This window comes from Xenopus laevis, chromosome 5L (genome assembly GCF_017654675.1).
Source record: "Xenopus laevis strain J_2021 chromosome 5L, Xenopus_laevis_v10.1, whole genome shotgun sequence".
Lineage (NCBI taxonomy): Eukaryota > Metazoa > Chordata > Amphibia > Anura > Pipidae > Xenopus > Xenopus laevis.
The window spans coordinates 110,677,567-110,686,222 of NC_054379.1; positions in this window are offsets into that span (position 1 = coordinate 110,677,567).

Genomic DNA, 8,656 nt, shown 5'->3' on the forward strand with positions numbered 1-8,656 from the left:
AATTTCGAATTCATGAGAGTTTTTTTAAAACTCCATGAATTCGAAATTATTAAATTAAAAACTCATCATCCAGAAATTTTCAAATTAAAAGAAAATCATGTCCCACAGAGTCCATTTAAGCAAATAATTCTAATTTTTAGAAATAATTCCTTCTTTTATTTAATAATTAAATACTACATAGGACTTGATGGTAACTAAGCTGCATTCAACTTGTTGGCAAAACAATCATAATGGGTTTATTTAATGTTTACATTTTTTTTAGCAGACTTAAGCTACTGTATGGTAATCCATATCATGGAATGATCTCTTATCCAGAAAACCACAGGCCCCAAGCATTCAAGATAATACATCCATTACCTACAGTATATTCCCTATTGTCACATCTTCACTGGGGAGACACCATGAAGTACCAGGAAGTTGGGAGCCGAAAGACTGGGTAACCAGGGGATGTAACCATATACAACAGTTGCGAGGTCCAATGTCAACAGTGAAAGAGAACTAAGAAGTGATACATTTAACAGTGTTTACAAAGAATACACAAACTTAAATAGCAGAAATTGACAGGCAGAGACACAATCCAGGACCAGGCCAAAAAAAATCAAAGTTTGTGTCAGACAAGCAAAGTCGAGGGACAGGCCAGGAGTCAGAAGCGTGTATCCAAAAGCTGGGCTAGGAGGGACACAGAGGTACAGGTACAAGGCAGGAAACTAGAACAGGACTAGGAATCAGGAACAAGGAACCGGAAGGGGTCAGGAGAACTCAGATACCAGACCACAAGATCACAAGAACCAGGAGCAAGTTCACAGTAACAGCTTATGACCAAGGCCTGAGCAAAGGTCAGGGGCAGGCTTATAAAGGGTCAGGATTGAATAATGAAATACAGATGGGGATAACGAGATGGGCGGAGAGATGGAGCAGAAGGTAGGAGTAAAATAGCTACAACAAGAATTCAGAGCAAAACAACACTAAGAACTTCTAGTAGACCTTTAGTGGCACAACAGGTAAATGCATGAGTAGTTCTGCACAGAGTCTAGAGTTTGAAACCCAGTAAATCCTAACACCTATCATGCAGGCTGACATCTAAGGCAGTGAGTACAAGGAGTGCTTTAACATGGCTGTGATATGGAGGTTTCCAGTTTATTGGAATTGTGTTGAGTATTATTTGATTGCTGATTCACTCCACACAAGAGCCTTTACTTTACTTTAGTATGTATCATTTTTGCTGGTCTATTGTTTGTATAACACTTGACAAAAATAATTTTCTGTTCTAACCCCATGCTAGGCCAACATGACACTAATATTTTGATACTCATGCTCAGTCATTTCATTTGATAAAGCCTAAGAGGACTTGGCTACTATATTGTGATATGCTCAGATTTAATGATTCATACCAGCTGTGTTCTAGGCATTCAAACAATGAGTACATTCTAAAATAGAAGCTCCTAGCAGGGAAAAGGCAAAGTCTTCATATGCCAGTTATAAAATGCTGAGAATGTAAGTGAGGATTGCAAGCCTTTCACGCCTCATGCCAGTTAAACACTGTATCCAAATCTTGAGCTCCAGTTCCTTGCTGCCCCTTGGAGGAATTTTATACATAACACTGTTCTTTGCTGAAATGTAAAGTGAATAATAACAACATAGGCAGTACTGCAATAAAGCAAAATAAATGGCATAGTCTGCTGCATGATTAACCCTGAAACACATGAGACCTGATACTATCTCATTCACAAGCACAGTATTTTGCACTGTAAATAATATTTACTGACAAGTATTTCTAAAGTGCCACATTATTCTAAATGTACATAAACATTTATGTTCTGCATGTAACATATAACACCATAATTACAGAGGACAGTAGTAAACTTTAGTGTTGCATTGGGCCTCCTAGTGCCCACCAGAGATCCTGGCATGTAAATTCAAGTGTAGATTCATAGTGCAAAATATTACAGGTAATATCTATGCCTATGATGGGAATAACAAAGGGTTGTTGACAATTGTCCTTGGCTGGGGCTCACTAGGAAGATGCCCTGATACTCTGGCAGGCCAGTCCAAGCCTGCTAAAACTGGCCACCATTGCACTGGTTTCCCATTGACTTTTCGACTATTTTCATCAGAATGTCTCATTCAACTACAGTACAACATATATCTTTAGATATGTTGTGTGTGTAAACTGTATATATATGTATGTATATATATATATATATATATATATATATATATATATAGTATATATACATTTCAGTCATGACCTTTCTCCAGAGGCGAGCCAGGTCTCTGCACTCTGGCGAACCACTTGCTCATATTTGTGATCAGATCTTTAGGCCCTAGTGCCCACAATCAGATGAGACCAATATCACCCACCTCAAGGTGGGCATATCGGGGAGAGATTTCTGCATGTATGGTGGAACTTTCATGATATAATATCTGGTTGATCTGATCACTTGGCCCTCAGGCCAATAATTGGATCATTATTGCCAATATGTCGGCAATCAAATGGAGGACTGCATAAACCTGCAGAAGTGGTCCTTGGTCTGACAGGAAAATCAAACCTACCCATAGACGGGCAGATAAGATGCCAAATTGGTATGAAGGGGCTGAATCAACATCTTAAATCTGCACATGCATGGCCACCTTCTGTGAGACCAATGTTCTTGTTGTGGAAAGCTCTTCTTTATAAAAGCTAACCGTGGGAAAGATCAGCCTGTGAGACCAATGACTTGGTCAGGACACTTTTCCTAAGAAATGCAACCATGCAGGGAGGTGCCAGTCTATAAACAATATGAGCAGAGGTAAATAGTTAGGACCATCATGTTGGGTTTAACTAGTAGTAAAGTGGCTTGACAATTTTATAATCATAACTTTGCACAGATATCTAACCGGAACAGGGAATTTGCATTGATCAATCCCCAATCTTTTGTAGGTTGTAGTCAATTTGGCCAGATCAGGTATAAAAGCAAATAAAGTTGCATATTGAATGTGTTTAATATGGCTATACAATGAAACTATGAATATGCTTCTAGGCTTTGTCTCACTGCATAATCCTTAAAATTGCTTGACACTTTTTTATAAGTTGGCACCATGAGCAGTGCATCCTATAATTATGCCCATAGCTTTAAACAAAAGAACTGATGCCATGATGAAACACAATAAAGCAATCCTTGAGGCAACATGCAGTTTCTCATATACAACATCTTAAGATGACATTAACAAATGAGACATGGCTACTGGAATAGGGGTTATGAAGAATAAAGATGAGGCATGTGCAATGCTGGGAAAAAAGGTTGTTGACGTACTAAGTACAGGTATGGAACCTGTTATCAAGAATGCTCAGGGCCTGGGGCTTTCTGAATAATAGATATTTCCGTAATTTGGATTTTCTTACCTTATGTCTACCAGAAAAGCGTGTAAATATTAAATAAACCCAATTGGCTGGTTTTGCTTCCAATAGGGATTAATTATATATTAGTTTGGATAGTACAAAGTACTATTTTATTATTACAGAGAAAAAGGAAATACTTTTTTAAAATTTGGATTATTTGGATAAAATGGAGTCCACGGGAGACAGCCTTTCCGTAATTTGGAGCTCTGGATAATGGGTTTCCGGATAACAAATCCTATATCTGTATTGAAACCTGATAACTCTTTATTTTAATAAAACACATTAGCATAGTCAATGACTAGCATACCTGCAACAATTAGTTACTAAAATATCCACCTGGTAGACTTTGCTGAATGAACTATTGTTTCAGCTCATTGTGTGCATTACCCTCTATTTGATGGATATTTCAGATAGATTTATTATATGTGATCTTTATCACAAAGACCAATTACATTGAGGTTGCCTTTGATGTCATTAGTGATGTATATTTTCACATTCCTCACTATCAACCCACTCTTATAAATCACTGAAATTCTTCCAGACCCTTGTGGGCTATTCCTTGGAGAAGCAGGCGTACATGCCATACTGGTGAATTTGTGGTTGCAAGTAAAACATGGCTGTTGTCTAAGCTACTCAAGCAACCACTGACAGTCACTTTAGGACATACAGTTGCATGTTTTAGGGAAGTTGCACCTACATTATATTGTCATTCCTTTAAAACACTTTGATTTTTTTGGTGTTACTGTTCTTTAAAGTAATCCCTACTGAGAACTAGTCTTTGCTTCTTATTATATACCAGCTTTGTGAAATGTCAAGGCAGAGCTACTCAGAGTAGCAGGATTAGCTACCCTTAAAAGGACTGACAGTTTTATGTCTGGCTAAAAAGATGAGGATGAGAGCACTTCTATATATGCCCAATGAAGTTGTATTTTAATAAAAACCAATGATGGCAAAATCTGGGTAAATCCCAAAGGGATGTAGAAGATATATACTCCTTCAATAACTGTCCTGGTCTCTACCAAATGACAGTTTTTTGTCTTAACTAGTTAGCTCTTGAACAAGCCATGCATTAATAGTATAAGCAAAGCTATGCTGGCACCCATCATGCCAACTCTCGTCGCCTGTTCAGCATCGCCTGTTCATGAAAGTGGCATTCTCCTCCATAGAAAGCTCCAATGAGCACTGTTTATAAATGAAAACAATTTCATTTGTTAATATGTTATATATATATATACTGTATATATGTTATAATATTACAGATTTACTTCAAGCATGGTGCTTAGTGTTACTTGCTGTGCTGGGTCCTAGGTTCAGTTCCAGCAAGAGCATTATTTGTAAGGAGTTTCTATGGTCTTCCTATGTTTGTGTGGGTTTCCTCGTGGTACTCCAGGTTCCCCCCCACACTCCAAACACATACAAGCAGGTCAGTTGGTTGCTGATAACATTGACCATAGCATGTGAGAATGTAATAACGACTTTAGATTGTAAGCACCACTGAGGCAGGGACTGTTGTGATATATAATATCTGTATCGGGCTGTGGAATATGTCAGCACTATATAATAATAATAATAATAATAATAATAATGGATACGAAGCTCCCTGTGTCAGGCTCCTGTTTTTAAAGAGGAAGAATGTGGAATCATGTAAACCATACCAGCCCGTAAACATAGGACAAAATGCAAACATCAGCAGTAGCCATTGCCAGCAGACAAGCAGTAAAGAAGGGAAGAAGGAATGCAAACAAAGTTTGGTATGGATTGCCTCTATGTGCTGAAAATGTTAATGTTAATCTCCTGCAACAGGTTATTACAATCCCCATGCTTGTAAACATGACATTCTTAGTTCAGCAAGCACAGCGCGAGAGAAAAATATTCTGGGGAAATGTTTATATTTTGTTACACTGACCAGTCTTATACTGCTGCAGTCACAATGGCAGTTCCAAATATATACTGTATATAATAACATCATCACAAAAAGGAAAACATTATGTTATCATTAATAATATTATCTGAACAACCTAAAAGGTTTGCACCAGCAGTAACTCAGAAATTAATCAGGTATTTGCCAAGTGATATCATATCTTATATTACAGTATATACCGGTAAATAGACAGGTAGCTAACTATATACCTGCATATATATATATTTGACTTTCTATCAAGTGGTGGGAGACATATGTTCGATCGCAATTCTTTTTGCCGTACCTATGATTTTTAGCTTGGAGGGCAGGGTGATAAATGCTTGCAAGTGCTCCTCCATATTTTTATGCTAAATGCTTGGGCGATAACTGTAAAATCATGGGTCATGCCATAAATACCCAAAAAGATGGGATTGAACATCTCTGGATGCTAAGATCCTGTAATCATGTAAATCTATTGAGAGCAGCAATTGAGATAATTTAGATGATAGAGGAAATCGCAAATGTGAAAAAAGCTCACTATAATATGTGTGAAAGTGCCCCAAAAGTTTATGCTTTGATTTGTAATAAGTTATCTGTCTGCTGATCGATTACATGTAGGAAGAAAGTCAATAGTAAGTACCCAAATGCAGCAATGATTTTGCTCGGACTTGATATACTGTAACTGCAGGATTATAAATATCAGTCTTTACACTTAGGGGCCCATTCATTAAGTTCGAGTGAAGGAATAGAAGAAAAAAAACTTTGAAATTCTAAGTGTTTTTTTGGCTACTTCGACCATCGAATGGGCTACTTCGACCTTCGACTACGACTTTCGACTTTGAATCGAATGGTTCGAACTAAAAATTGTTTGACTATTCGACCATTCGATAGTTGAAGTACTGTCTTTTTAAGAATAAACTTCGACCCCCTAGTTCGCCACCTAAAAGCTACCGAGCTCAATGTTAGCCTATGGGGAAGGTCCCCATAGGCTTGCCTAACTTTTTTTGGTCGAAGGATAATCCTTCGATCGTTGGATTAAAATCCTTCGAATCGTTCGATTCGAAGGATTTAATCGCTCGATCGAACGATTATTCCTTCGATTGTTCGATAGAAGTATTTGCGCAAAATCCTTCACATTCCCCAGTCGAATATCGAGGGTTAATTAACCCTCGATATTCGACCCTTGATGAATTTGCCCCATAGCATTCAGACTAGATACCAGTTCATAGCCTTCTAACTGTATAACTAAACAAAAAAGATATTGTACGGGTGCAACTAGCAACCAATCATATATTTTGCAACTTTTAGTTTTCAAAGCTAATTACTGATTGGTTTCTACTCCCCAAGTTTGCTAGTCATATCAGCAATGTTGCAGTACACCAACAATCGGACCTGTGCAACTGCAGTAAAGAAAGCCAGTACAATTATTTTTATCACCAGTGGTGTAACTAGATGATACTGGGCCCCAGAGCAAATTAATATTAGGGCCCCTAACATATCCAGAAGTTTATCTGTTTTACCAATACTGTATGTTGAAATTGCTCATTAATTAGGGCCTCATGGGGCCCCCTATACCCCCTGGGTCCCCCTGCAGCTGCAGGGTCTACTTCCTCTACAGTTACACCCCTGTGTGTAACTTGTCCTGAAGTCAGATAGCACAAGGGCCACAGCTGTACATCCTTGCACTGAGAAGCATAACACACACTATGTAGACCCTTTCTTTTGAGCTTTTGCATTAAGTTGGATTTGTGGTGCTTCTTTTTATATATAAAAAATATTATGGAGTTCAGTTTCCTGTTTATACTAATAACACACCAGTGTGAAGTGAACTGACTGGCATCAGTTACTGGACAATTAACACTGTTTCATTGTGACATACATGATAGCATAGAGATTCACACATAACAGAATATTTATTGCTACACTTGCTCTTTTGCTACAGCCAAAAGACAACACACGGGAGGGAGGGAGGGTTTTTGCGCCGACTGGGTTTCCTTCTCCTTTAAGGGTGGGGGTTTCATTAACAAGGATTGGGAAGCTAGTCGTGATAGAAGAAAAAATAAACAATGCATATAAATTCCTTCTGTCAGTGTGTGACCTCCCCCCCCAGAGCTGCTTCAGAAAGACATAAAGTCTTTATTTCTGGAAAACAGCTGAACTGAAAAAAAGTGAACAATCCTTTAAGTGCACCCACCATTTATTCCATCTATATTCTAATGACATATCCCATTCATGTAGTCCTGCTACATTGGTGCTCACTACAAGCCTCCAAAGTAATAATGCGGGCAACTATTAGTATTAATCAACTGGTCCTATGATATCTGTATATAGGAACCACTAAAAATGTAATTCAGGGAAAGTGTGATTTAAGAACATGGTTAAAAAGGTGATTTCAAGGCATCCTATAATACTCCCTGTAGGGATGTGATTTATTTCACACCCCAGGCCATTCCTTAATCTTTTTATTTTCCTGTATAGTACATCTTTTTACAATCACATGTGATAACTTTGCCATATTTTAGCTACATATGTGTTTCGAAAATATCTCTAATTCCCATATCGCTGGACTTCTTTACATTTATTAAATTCTACCTATAAAGTGTCTGCTTCAGCTAAAACTACTGCATGATAAAACATGTCTATCTATAGCACTCTCCTCTGTTGCAAGAATGTCATAACAGTAATAAAAATGCCATAAAAAAGAACAAATATTTGCATTTTGCTGTGTAACATTCTTAATTAGGCAGTTATTACATTGCAAATGTTATCTGAGCATAGCACATTTTTCATAACTGCTTGGAGGTAGTGTATTTTTTTTGGAACTTGAATTGGTGCTGCAAAGCAGGCAGCCAACCAGACAGAGTGGAAGAAGGAAGCTGGGGAGGCAGGCAGAGCAGGGCACCCAGGAAGTAATATCATGGAAGAAGGTCCTGCCTCTTCCTTAGCAACATTGAGACCAGCAGCATTCTGCCCACCCTTTTGTTGCATTTGGTTGTTTTAGTTTTCTGATTCTTTGTTTAGGCAGCTCCTTCTTGTCAAAACTTCCAGGAGAAATGCTTGCAAAGGTGCAAGCCAGTGTTGACTGTTTAAGTTGAACTCTCTGGGTGGATCCTGGGAAAAGTGTCTGCAAACACATGCCCATTGGCAGGTTCCGGGAGGGTTGCTGTTGTGTTGCAGTGTGCAGGGGCCCTTTGACCGAGGCAGGGGGCCCCTAAGTTGGAAGCCCCGGTGGGCGTCAGGCCCCCTGTCTGACGCTGCCCATCGAAAGCGACTGCTGAAGGTTGGTGGGACTGCAGGTACTTCATTGGGTGTGATATTGTGATAAGCATTCTGTTTAGTTCATGTTGAAATGTACTGTATTATGTCAAGTTATTTAA